Source organism: Lipophrys pholis (assembly GCF_963383615.2).
Source record: "Lipophrys pholis genome assembly, chromosome: 16".
NCBI lineage: Eukaryota > Metazoa > Chordata > Actinopteri > Blenniiformes > Blenniidae > Lipophrys > Lipophrys pholis.
Window position 1 is genome coordinate 14862957 of NC_137634.1, and position 11781 is coordinate 14874737.

Genomic DNA, 11781 nt, shown 5'->3' on the forward strand with positions numbered 1-11781 from the left:
TAATGAAAGGAGGGGCCATTTCCAGGGGTTACATCACCTTCCATCCCTTTCTTCAACATCAGCCACATCAACTTAAAATCAGATAGATCGCGCAGAAATATCCGGGTTCCACATATAAATTATAAAGACCTGCCTTGTTAGTGTCTGCATTTTTCAAAGACGTGAAAGTGAACCATTTAGCAGTATTGAAGTGGAGTTTCAGGGGGCTGTACTTTAGTGCTCAATTTTGAGAAAGTAGATGGCCAATGGGAAAGAGAAAAGCCAAGCATAGGATGGTCACCCTCGATAGATGAAGGAACTTGACAACTGATAAAGAAAATGAAAACAAGATTGTTGTTTGTTTGTTGTTTAAGGTTGTAAGGTTGTATTGGGTAGGTCTTTCTGGTAAGCTCTCGCATTTGGATACCCTAAGAATCCCCTTGACTGCCCTTTTCAATAGGTCATGCATGCTCCCAAATACACTCTTCTCACGCCTCGCTGTGCAGCGTCTTACCTCAGCAAAAAGAAACAGTGCTAGCAAAGCACCACTGAGACAAAGTCAGTTACTTTACTTGGATGAGTCAGTCTCTCCAGAGTGTGTACTTCACCAGTCACTTGAAGCCACTCAGGTACAAATTTAAGCAGAGGTGGGAGGCGCGTTCATCCCTGCACAGCATCCTTCAGAAATAGACGGGAAGTCCGAGGAGCCGACGAGTCCCCACAAGACTGTCACCTCGCTAACACCTCTGAAGAGGTTAACTCCATCTGTGAGTTTGGGCTCCCAGCCTGTTAGCCGGCACCCCAACCAGTCAACCACCAAGCCAGTTGGCTCGGAGCAAGGATCCGCCCCCGGCTGACACAAGGTCTTGGTGTGCCAAAAGGAACAAACCTCAGCAGTGAGTGGGTGGAGAGGGGCATCTGTTTTCACCAAAGAAAAAGGTTAAGATGCTGTTGTTTGCTCAGCAAACTCCCATGTTTCAACTCACAAATACACCTTTCCTTCTTTATTTTCTCAATAACCCGTTACAGTCTGCAGCTCACGGTCACTTATTCTTACCATATTCAGTACAACGAAGACACTTATGCTAATTTGATTTGTTGAGAAATGAATGAGGTCTTTCATAGCAATGGACAGAGGCTTTGCATTTTAGCTGTTTTATACTCAGCAACATACTTTCAACGATCATAAATTCAAGATACATAGCCAGAAGAGAAAGGCCGTGGGTGTGATCGTGAATATAAGTATTAAGTAGATTTAAAAAGATTTTTTGTGATCTTTTTTCGAGAACATTCTGTGAAAGTTCCTGAAAAAAAAAAATGCTGAATTTCAATTTCATTTTGATATTAAATTATTGTACATTGAGGGACAAACAGGAACAGGCTGGACTTTTTGTCTAAAGTGTTCGCACTTGGGACAGTTTTCACTTTCTGCCATTTTGGGGTATTATTTCAATGTCACATCGGGACTTCATGGATACCTCTGAAACTGCTCCATGCACTTATGCCATTATCTAATAGCTTGTAGCTTATCTTGGTGCCATGATTGATGGATCACTTTGTGCAGAATTAATGACACTGTGAAACTCACATCACCTGCATCATATGTCAACGCCCTGATCCTCAATTTCACTTAACCAACACAACTGAGATGATGGTCTGTCTAATAAATGAGATTAAAAGTCAAATTACAGGCTTGACAATTCTCATTTAATTGCCCTAAGTGACAAAGATTGAAACATGTCCTTATATGCCCGAGAACACTTCTGGATTCTCACTAGTCTGACGGATAGCAAACAGCCCAAACCAACGTATGTAAATAACACTGCCTGTTAAGTATCGGCTACAATTGAGAATAAATTATAGATTAGCAATAGACCTCACAAGCCAGTCCAGAAAAAAATATAAGAAAAACACTTCATGTTGTTGATAACTGGATTAAAATTTCTACTAGAATAACTGGGTAGTATGTCGTTGACAACGTCCATCCACCAAGACATCTTGTACACTCCTGCACGTCATCACATTTCTGTTGCCATGAAGTCTTTTTCACTTCTTCTCAGGCTCATTCTCAGCGTCTTTGATACTTCTTCTTCTCTCTGATTCTGTTGCTTCCTCCATCCCTTCTCCGTCAAAGACAGCTTGAACCGAGATCTCTGCTGTGGGATAACTTCATTACAAAGCAACCAGGGGAATCGAGGGAGGTTGAAAGAGAGGAGGGGGGGGGGGGGGGGGGGGGGGGGGTAAGTAGTTGTGTTGTTATATAGCTGTCTCTTTTTTATGCTTTCATCTCATCTCTCTTCCCGCTTGTCCTTCACTAATGAAGAGATAGTCTGGCGAAGAATTAAGAGTCACTCACCTCCTCCAAGAAATTAAAACAACAGAAATCTGTCTCCACTGCATTCAAAAAGGTTCTTTCAGTAATGTGGAGATAGTGAAATACTCATGTGATTAATATCATTGAATGCCTACTGGTTCAGTTTCTTACTGGTGGAGTGGTAATGCTCTAAAAGAGACATGGGATTTCTTTTTTTCTTTTTTTTTAATGTCTCCAACACCATCACTGAGATGATAGCGAGTCTTCTTTACAGATTATTACTGGGAGCTATTTTGTCATGGTGTGTATAATATGTGTGTGTAAAAGAGAGAGATTGAGAGAGAGAAATCTGGCTGCACACATGTTTGTTTTTGATATTTTGCTTATTTTTTTTCCCTACGTATTTTTGCAGTGTTGTAGGCTCGGTTGCCTCAAGGCAGCTTAACTTACAATAACCAATCACCAATGCACGCTCGCTTCAAGTGTTTTGTTTTTGTTTAAGAGAGAGTTAATCATCCTCTCCAACATTTCTGTTCACCGTGTTCCTCCTTCCCCTCCACATGTTCTGTTTCTGTCTATCCCACCCTCTGTGCCACCCCATTCCCCATCTTAAGGCTACACTTTATTAATGAATCATAATAGGGAAGAAGAGGGCATGTGAGAAACTCAGCCCATTAGGCTGTGAAGTAGTCGTACCAGTATCATTTAGGTTTATTTAACTCAATCCCAGAAGGCTGAAACAACTTCATGAAGTCTACCTGCATGTCTAAGGATGTGCCTGAGGGTGTGTGTGTGTGTGTGTGTGTGTGTGTGTGTGTGTGTGTGTGTGTGTGTGTGTGTGTGTGTGTGTGTGTGTGTGTGTGTGTGTGTGTGTGTGTGTGTGTGTGTGTGTGTGTGTGTGTGTGTGTGTGTGTGTGTGCGTGCGTGTGCATGTGCAGGCATACATATGTCCGGAATGAATCCGTGGACATGTGAGTTCATCTTCCTCTTGTAGCTCACTAAAATATCGCTCTCTGGCTGAAAGCCATTTCTCTCATAAAAAGGCTTTGTAAACAAGTGCAACTTGAAGACTCTTTGCCCCAAGGCTGTAAGACTCTCATCTCACTCACTTGTGCATATGCTCATCTCTTAGGGTTTACATGAGTTCCCAACAAAGAGTGAGAGTGTAAATGAAATTGAAGAACATAGTTAAATCACATCATCATGAATCCAGTTTTTCCAATATCATTCCTCTGTTATTTCTTAAATGGCTTTCTTGTTTGTTTTGCTTAAGTTACTCTAACTGATTACTTCTAAGTTTGAGATAAAAACTAACCATGCCGTTCCATCTAGATGCAACGGCAAATTCTGATCTACTGTATGATTTTCTGGAGCTGATACAGAACTTGAGTCCTAATTGAGCGAATCAGGCTGAGACACATACATGTGATTCATGGTTGAACGTATTCAGCACTGGAAACTGTCTTTTGTTTTTTCGTTTTTTTACATCTGCGGCGTGCAAAACAAGTCATCCAATTTCCAGGTAGCATGTAATGGTCAAATATTCCAGCGTGAATACGCAATTATTCTTTGTGTTTCCCATCTAAACAATGCCGATACTCTTCAGCTCCATCAAATTTAGGCTTATGTGTTTGTTAGAACATTATGTTGGTGAGTGTTTTAAAGCTCACAGCGACAAACATAGAGCAATTAAAGCCAAAATGCCTCCCAGGCTAATCATCTCAAAACGCACAAACTGCATAAAACACTCATAAAATCAGACTTTGCAAAAAAAGAAAAAAAAAGAAAGGGATTATACTTGACGATCTGTATCCCAAAAGGCACTAGAATTACTCTGTTTTCTTTCTGATGTACTCATTTTAACTTGTAATGACACTGCAAATATGGTCACAAGGTAACTTGCAACTAAGGGAAGATGGTGAGCCGGGTGAGGATAATATGGCTAATGTAGTTGTCTTCTAATTACAGTAACTGTGTTTTCCCTTGCTTGGTATTTTATCCTCCAGTGGGTATTGATCACTTTGGACTGGTGATGGGAATCTAATAACTTGCTTTAAAGTGAGTCGGTGAACCTTGTTTGGTCATAACTGCTCTGGTATTTTGGGTACAAAACACTTTAATGAGTCAAGATTAGAAATTGAGGTTTTGGAGAGAATTAAAGCGTAATCCCTCGTAGGTGTGCACGCTGCACAACTGCAAGACATGTGGCAACCATGGGAGAAAAGCTAACAAGAGAGAGAATCATGATGGCATTGTGTAAGAGACCTTGAAAGCATAATGAAACACAGACAATGTGAATAGGGAGTACAAACATTTCATTAAAGCAAGTGTACTATTCCAGGTCCTCTTATCACTTGTGTCCTTGTCTCAATCTCCCTGCTGTCACTCATGAGCAATAAATGCACTCACCAAATGGCTCATGGCTGCTTAATGAAAGAAAACCAGAATTTCATTTTAATCGGCTGTTTCCCTCCAGTTTAGGCCAAAAAAATTACACAACCAAGTCTTTACTCACAACTTTTCTTCTTTTTTTTTTTTTTTGTTGCTCTATACTTCTTTTGTCTCTTCCTGTTCCTTGCTCTAAGCTCTTTGAGTTACTAACCTGAGAGTAAGGGAACGAATCAGGATAAGAGTTGCGGTAATCAAATGCAGGTAATAATGGGTAATTGAGGTCTTGTAGCACAGACAGGATGTCCGCAAAGTCCTTCTGCTTCCCTCATTTATCCCCAGAAGTTCTTATATTGAACCCAGCACTCTCACCTCTAAATGAATGACACCTTTTTCCTTCGACCTTTCAGAAGGAGGACCAAATCTCATCCATTATAGCTACCTTTTATTTTTATTTTTTTCAATGGCACGGTTCAGCCTCATTTCTTATTGCACTACCAAAACTCTCCTTTATCACTTTCACAAACCTTTGATCGCCTCTCTCAACTAGTTAGGCGTCATGAAATCCTTGGAAACAGGAAACAGGCTGAGATTAACTCACAGGTGCCACTGGGTGTAAGGCGGTGTGAGCACATGAAGAGAGTTGGAAGGCAGGCCGGCTGCCGATGCACGTATGTCTGTGTAAAATGGTTTGCAAAGTCAGAGGGCAAGTGCCTTCCAAAGTGCAAACCAAAATTGAGATTACTAATGTTCAAATCCAACCTTTTAGATATGCTAAACAAAAGAAATTGAAAAGGTTTGCATTAATCTTATATATTACATACACTCTCCAGATTGCATTTAATCAAATCTGAGGATGTAATCTAATTTGATTTGCATAAGGGTAAAAAGATTCATCTTTTTTTTTTTGTTGTTGTTTTTTTGTTTCGTCTAAAATCTCTATCCAGGATGCTTATTTAGTCAGAGAGTTTAAGTGCTGTACTCTTCTGGTGACCATGTAGAGGCTGTTAAAAGGCTGCCACTTGAAAACCGACAGGGCCATTAAGGTGCTTTCATCATCTCCACAACCATTATTTGTCCAATGCATATTCAGCTACCGAACAGTGATGCCTGGGCTAATTCACTTAAGATAATTAAGTGAAGTGGGTTTGTTGTGTCATTTCACTCATCTCTTGTCTTCTCCAGCCATTTATTTTGTCTTTCTTTCTGGCACAACCCTCCTGAGTCAGAATTAGGCTGGTGATCCATTCAATAATACCGACAGCTTTTACTCACTGTGTTCCCTGCCTCTTTATTAGGAAGAATTTTAGATTATAGTTGCTATATAAATGGAGGAAGAAATAACTTTTAGGGTTGCCATGGAGATAAAAACGGGTCATGCTGCATCGATAGAGACCATTTGTCCTCTAATCACACCCTTTTGTATACCTTGTGATATTGCTGCCTTGTTTAAGAACACCTTGTTAGGGAACCAGGTACATTTTTCTAGCCTTCCCTTTCTCCTGCCTCTGCTTTTTTTCTTCTGGACTACTTCTGCCCCCTGCTGGGTCTGGTCTTTTTTTCTTTTTTCTTTTTAATGTTATTCCAATTCTTTGCTTTACAGCACAATAAGCAGCTGTTGAGTACAGCTTTAAATATGCAACCTTGTCTTGAACAAGATCTCATGCCCTCATCCAGGAAGGCATAGCCGCAGAATGTGCTGTTCATCTTCATAGTGTCCTTTCCTGTGTCATATTCAGTGAGGACGGAGCAGTAGTAGCCATCTGTTGTGACTTCACGTTCGGTGCGATTTCACAGGCTGCTTTTATCGCCTGAAACTATCCTGGCCTCCTCAGCCTGTCTTTATGGGGCACAGCAAGGACAACGAGCTAGTAAAGTGTGTTTGTGAATATGTGTGTGTGCTCTGTGTGAGAGAGCGAGGAAGACAAAGCGAGGAAGGCCACCATACTCTGTAACAGAGGCGGCTCCTGTTAAATCACCCAGATGAATACTCATAAACATTGAAATGCATCATTTGCAGGAGTAGGCAGAGACATGCCAGCATTACTCCGTTCCAGCCACTTGAATAGATTTCTCAAATATTTGTCCTCTAAACAGCTTCAAAAGATTATGAATCAAGATTTTTCAAGTATACATACTGAATAAATGTGTATATGTATACCATGTCAGTGTTCTTTTCTCTGACGAAGGTCCTTATCTTGTGAGCTTTTTTCTGAGTCCCACTCCAGCCAAACTGGCGAGTTTCAACTATAACGTGCAAAAATTCAAAATTCTATTTTAGATCAAAGTTATTTGGTTGCAAATTAAACATCAATCCCAATGGAGTTTGTAGAAAGATTCACACATTGCAATTCCAACAATATCAATATTAACATGAAGGTTATTATAAATATTGATAATCATTTTACAGCTGCAGTTGACCTCCTGCAGACATGAACACCTGGTGACCCGCTGGCCACATGCAGCCAATAGCAAGGAAGGACAAATAACAACATTCTAACCTAATATCAACTGTAATTACATCCTAAATATTATAAAATTAAATCCATTTGAAGGAGGAAGCCTTCAGTCCCCTTTAGTGTCTCCAATTCTCAAACTTGAATATAAAATCCATTATGCAAATATGCCATTTAGAATCCCTATCTCTGATCTTATGCATGTGGATATATCAACAAAGCGTCCCTCGTCCATTCATTTTTGATTTGTCCCATTCTGGGTGGAGCCAATCCAAAAGCAGAGTACACCCTGGACAGGCCACCAGGCCATCCTACTTCAAATAGAGACCACAGTCACACAAACACACATTCAATCCTGCAGACGAGTTAACCGCAAATGTACAGTATGTTTTTGTACTGTGGAAGGAAACTGTGTTTCAATTTGTAAAAATGCTTCAAAGCTTGATCAAGATTATTGGGTTCAGCAAATAGTTCCAATAAATGTTCAGGAGGACCTGGTGTGTGTGGAGGGGACAGCATAGCACATGATATATTGTCGGCAACAAGATATTCTATTTGTTTTTTACATTTTTGTTGCCACATACTGTCCTTTTTTCTTTTAGCATTATGATGCAAGGTGGTGCTTCTCTTCAAATCGCAGGAGCAGACTAAAATGGCATCCATAATTGACAGAGGTATGTCAGTGCTCAAGAATTCTGCAGCAGATTACAGCCTAAAAATCCCATTATAAACTGAATTGAATAGAATTGAGGCAACCTGGCATAAGACTTGCCTCTCTGCTGACACCTCCACTCTGATGTTAATGCCGCATTCATGTCATATCGAATTTACCATAAATATGAGCAGCCAGCTGGGGAAAAAAATGGGCATGTCAACCTCCTTGTGCTAATTACGAGCAGGATGTGTGGGAATTTTTGTTGGCTCTGATATCTCCCATTTGGCATTACAAATTGCAAACACTTGTCAGCTGACAAACAGCAATAAGCCCACTGATATGAACACTCCAAGATAATACAAATTATAATTATCAGTCATAATCACACTAATAGATTCATCACTACTCTGTGTAATTTGTGTCGCACGTAGACTGAGACACGTTGAAATGAGTCAATCCAATCTAAAGTCACATTAACAAAAAAGAGAGGACAATAACCAAAAAAAATCAATTGTCTGCCAGAGTTAAAGAAATGGAGCACTTGTAACTTGGGCATTAGCTATTGATTTCAGTTGGGTTTACTGCTTGGGGAAATCTTGCTTCCTAATTATTCCCATTTTAGAAACATCCCCTCTTTGTTGAGCCGGTTCTGTATCACTTAAGATACATACAAAGTTGGAAAGTACATTTATTTTTAAGGAAAATTAATATCAATTGATTTAGATTTCTATCAAAATGATGACAGAATATTCAGCGCCAACATGACTGGCAATACCACTGATTACGATGTCGAGACAATTGACGGCAAAAACAATGTCCACTCTTGCAGCACAATCGTCATGTGTGAAGCAAATGAACTGCACTTCACCTACACAGCATGGCATCAACACAGGCAGAAGTCTCAGAGCTCATTACTGTAGTAGTCACGCCGATCTTCATACCAAAAGCATCAACTGCCACGCATGCTGCTCGTCCACTACTGGGAGCAACGTGGGGTTCAATGAATCAAACCACAAAACCCACTTCTAATTTAGATTCAGAACGTCACATCAACCTCACATAAAATGCGTCAAGGTCTTAGAAAAAGCAACTGAACCAAACAAATAACCAATGGCCAATATCAACTTTTAGACAGTTACAACTGATTAACAGTTGTCTTTACCTCGCTGTCACCTGCAATCCGTCTCTGTCTCTCTAAAGTCACACTCAGACCAAACACTTTAAATCTGTCACATGCTGACCAAAGATTTGCAGTTTGCTGTGTAACTCTCTCTCCGTGTAGATCTGATAGGGCTCCCTCACGGCCGCAAAACGCTTTCTGTGTCCACCGAGAACACCATCCCGTGCCGCTTGCGGTGCCCGTCCCAAGACGGGCGCGCAGTCATCCCCCTGGACGGTGTCAGAGAAGATGCAGTCTTAACAAACAGCTGTTTGCCTGAAAACTGTTTTCTCATTATCGCCCTGTTTTTGTTTTGTTTTGTTTTATTATGGAAGATTTTGTGGTTTGTTTGTATTTTCCCGTTAACGTGTTTCAAAACACTCCACATTCAGCACAGAAGTAAATACAAACTTTTAATTGCTTTGACACAGAAAAGACTGAACGGGATTCAGCCGTTTCCTCTCTCAAACTCAACCATTTAAGAGAAGAATCTGTGAGACACCGGCCCCAACCCTGATGATGACACACCGATACGTCAGTAATTAAAATCTCTCCTCACCCCAGTCGGCAATTACTGTTGCTGTATTGCTGTTGATGCACCCACCTGAGTCGATCTCTCACTCCGCTGTACCCGTGTATCTGAATTAGACAGAAGAGATTAACACGCTGTTTGAACAGATGATGAGTCAACAAAGAAATTTGTTACTTGAACTTTACTTCATATTTTTGTCTTGCTTGGTGATTTTTTTTCTTCCTCTTTTAAAAGGCTCATTATTCCTGATGTGATGCCTTGTGTTTTAGTCCTGTCATGATATTTGAGCTTTTCTGTTCAGTCATTGTCAGTTCATGTCCAGTTCTTTTATGTTTCCCTTTTTATATTGTGCAGTTATCTTGTCTTGATTGTTCCAATTGGGTCTTGCTTTTTGTAAGTGAAGTTTTAATTAATTCATGTGTTTCCTTCTTCTTATTTAGTGACCCCAGACTCTTCTCACTCTATAGACCTCTACTTTTCGCTGTCCAGTGATCCATTTATGGATCCGTTGTGTTCTTTCCTTTGGATTTTTGTTTCAGTCCTTGGACTCTGATTTTTGTAAAAAAAAAAATTCAATCAACATCTTCAATAAAGATTGCTTTTCGTTTCTCAGTCTGTTTCCGCACCTTGGGTCCTTTTCTTGGGTTCCTCACCGTCCCTAACAAGAACACTTCAGGCCAAATATCAATGAACAGCTTTGTGCTTGTGTCAGGACAAGAGGAAGCAAAACCGCCAACTTTAATTCCATTATTTCCTCAGTGCCAATGAAAACGGCAGCAAAGGCAAAATAATGTGTTTTTTTCACACAAAAACAAATATATACTGTAGATACAAATATATCAACATTTAATCCTTAAAGTGTAAATACTGTTTTTTGACAGGGTTGCTCTAGGTTTTGATTCATAAACACATAAATTATTAGTGCTGCCTGACTGCTGGTGGATGTAATCGCTGCTGAAGGAAATAACAAGCCTGATGATAAAATTCCTCATTGCATAATTTGATACTGCTTGTAATGAAGTGTGGTGCATTATCAGAAGATTATAAGCATTTCAGGAGCATAATCGTCATAATTAAACCCCCAAATATTGCCAAGATAAACAGAGGACAATTTCTCTTCATAAATATACCAGCCTCTCATTAACAGTATAATTGCTGCACAGTTTTTACAACTTGAATGTTATTCATGTGGGAATATTGCTTAGGTCTTCAAATTGGAATATGATTTTTTTTTTTTTTTTTTAGGATAAAGCATTATTGATGCTAAAAGAGCTATTGGAAGTTTCCCACTCAGTCCCGGAAATGAAATCAAACAAAGACACCAGCCTCCTCGGCGATGGATAGACATGTACAAAAACCTGAAATGTCTGATCTCACAGCCTCTGCCATCGACTGGGACCTTCAGCTTCACAATGTGATTCGACTCATCGCACACACTTCAGGAGGGAGAGGCTACCTCAGCTTCATGGATGATTCAGGGATTGCGTGTGCACGGGTGCGTGTGTGTGGGTCCTTCCATATCTAAAGCTCAGTGGTTCTGTATCTATTTGTGCTTTTCTTTGTGTTACTACTTCACCTTTCATGGCTTACAAAACCAGACTTAGTGTGCCTGTTTGGGTCGGTTCTCTTTGTATTTGTGTGTCTGATCTGTCTGGCTCACAGGAGTAAAAAGGATTTTTGGAAATGCTGTCTGTACTGAGTTCTTCTTAAACACGCTCTACCAAGAAAGAAAAATAGAGAAGGAGAGAGAAGAAGAAAAAAAATCAAGCCGTCTTTCTCTCCCTCTCTCTCTCGCTCTCTCTCTCTCTCTCTCGCCTTCTTTCTCTCTCTCTCTCTCTCTCTCTCTCTCTCTCTCTCTCTCTCTCTCTCTCTCTCTCTCTCTCTCTCTCTCTCTCGCCTTCTCTCCTGCTCACTCCCACATCCCTTTTGTGGGTCTCAGTAAATATCTGTTCAGTCTGACTGTACTTGCTGACCTTGATGGTGAACTCTCCAGCATTGATGGAGAATTACAGGTGGCGGTGGAAAAAGTGAAGCCAAATGCTGCTGAATACTGAGCTGCACACATTTAACCAGGGCAAGTGAAGAATTCTTGCTGGTGCTCTCTCTGCAATAATCCAACAAGTACATAATAGAGCACACAAACAAGTAATAAAACATTAAGAAAAAAAAAAAGAAATATTTCCTTGGAGGCAGGAAGAGACACTTTGAAAGACTGCTGTGATCTAAACTAGGGATCTATTCAACAATGGCACTGAGCACTGCTGAGGAAAGATAAACCCCGTGAATGACAAGCATGCC